This window comes from Lynx canadensis, chromosome D4 (genome assembly GCF_007474595.2).
Source record: "Lynx canadensis isolate LIC74 chromosome D4, mLynCan4.pri.v2, whole genome shotgun sequence".
In the NCBI taxonomy this organism is placed as follows: Eukaryota; Metazoa; Chordata; class Mammalia; order Carnivora; family Felidae; genus Lynx; species Lynx canadensis.
The window spans coordinates 92,720,748-92,722,853 of record NC_044315.2 but is presented as its reverse complement, the minus strand read 5'-3'; positions in this window follow the sequence as shown (position 1 = coordinate 92,722,853).

The window sequence follows — 2,106 nt, the reverse complement described above, 5'->3', positions numbered from 1 at the left end:
AGCTCATCCTACTTGCCCTCCCCCGTGACCACAGGAGCTGGGCAAGGCCTTGCTGCCTGCTTAGGGGGTGCTGCTGGCTGGGCCGGGCAGGGGGCGGGGCTACCACGCTCCTCCAGGCCCGCCTCCTTGGGGTGCCCCCTGAGCTGGCATCGTTGTAAGGGCAGGGGCCGCCTTGGGCCCCACCTCTGCCAGGCCTGAGCTCAACATCCCCGTGAGGCCACTGCCGCTAGCCCCTATGGTCCCCGGGGCTGCGGCCAGGGGCCCGGTGCCGAGAAAGCCCTCACAGGGATATTGACGTGAATGGCGAACAGGGGAGCAACGTAGCGTCACCACAGGGAAAGCATCTCGTTTTCCTTCCTTGAAGCAGGGGGACCAGGGAGCCAGGGTCCCTGGGCTAGAAGAGTCTCAGCTTTATATCAGAACTTCGCCGGGGGTGCTGGAGCCCTCTGGGGTGCTGTGCAGTGAGCCGGCCAGGCCCCTGCCTCCGGGTTACCCGCCACAAGGTGCTCTCTCGCTCTGAGCCTCGGTTCGGCCACCCGTGAATAGGGGTCCCTGGTCCGTCCTGCAGGGGCCGCGAAGGGTCACGGGGTCCTGACGGTGCTGGTCACCATTCCCGGCGCACAGCAGGAGCTTGTGGAACGCCAGCGTTGGGACCACGCTGCCTGTCCAATTGTGCCTGGTCCCCACTGGGCCCTGATGACGGTCCTGGGTCCTGGCTGGCACCAGGCGACAGGCCCAACACGCGTTGCCCACGTGGCCCCCCCACCTGCGGGGAATGAGTGCATCACTGGTCCCCGGAGGGCAGGGGGCTCCTGGGCCACGGGTCTGGGCAGGAAGAGCTCCTGGAGGGCACCACCCGTCCCTCACCACCGGCCACACACCTGCCTCGCTCTTGCCCGAGTCCCCCCTGCGCACCGTCCCCAGCTCTGCCTCCCTCTTCCCGGCCTCCCCGGGGGCAGCCCCTCGTTACGTTCTGCCTTGTAACCACCTCCCCACTCGGTGAGGCCTGGTACACCAGCGGGACAGAGTGCTCCCATGGGGGGCCGAAGGCACCCCTGCCCCATCCATCCCTTTGGGTCCCGTTCCCAAAGGAGCGTTAGAGGGAGAAAAACGCTTTCCCGTCGGGACACATCCTCGGAGGGAATACAGAGGGCAGAGGAGCAGTGACGCCGGCCGGTCCCGGAGGCACCGCCGCTCGAGAGCCGACACCCAGGATTTGGTGTCAGCACGCCCGGGGCGCTGCCCTCGCCAGTAGCCAACAGCGCCACCTCCACCCGAGGCGCCTGCCACGCGCCTGCCCTTCGCCGCTCAGCCTTCCCTGGCGTCCTGCCTGTCGTACCAGTGAGCGGGCAGAACGGCGAGGTCCCGGTCCCCAGGCCGGGCTTCAGGGGAGCTGACTTACCCGTCCCGGATCCGTCCCCTGGACAGGCCTGGCGGGAGATGACGGTGGACGGTTTCTGAGCGCCTGGAGGTGGGGAGGCCTGGTGGACTCTCAGGGCTGCAATGGGCCTTGGATGAAGGCCGGGCCGGCTGAAGGCGGCCGCTGCCTGGAGCCATCCCAGGGACAAAGGATGGGCGCACAGGCGTCAGCGGGGTGTGCAGCCTGAGGCCCACGGGGGTGTTTGCTGGGGCCAGGGGCAGATCGGGACATCCCTGCTGCTGGCGTGGTAGCTCCTCGTCCGTGGCCTCCCAGACCCTGCTGCCCCCCGCCCCCCAGCCTCCCCGCCTACAGCGAGTTTGCTCCTGCGGGGCCCAGAGGGGACACAGAGGAGCTGAGCCCAACCCGGGACCTAAATGCTTCTGACCAGTCTCTACCGTGGATTCCAGACTGAAGAAGGAAAAGGTAGACAGGGAGAAAAAGAGAGAGAGAGAGAGAGAGAGAGAGAGAGAGAGACACGCACGCTCACATACATGGTCATGTAAGATCACTCCGGTTTACCGCGTTCCCAATAATGTCATTACCCTGAGAAACGACTTATTGTCCTGCAAAGTGGTGGGGCAAGTGCCCCCCACCCCATTGCCCTGAGGACCCCGGGGGTCGCCCATAGCCATCTCTTCTCCTCAGGGCCTCAAAACTCCCTGGAGAGTGGGGCCTGCAGGGTGGGC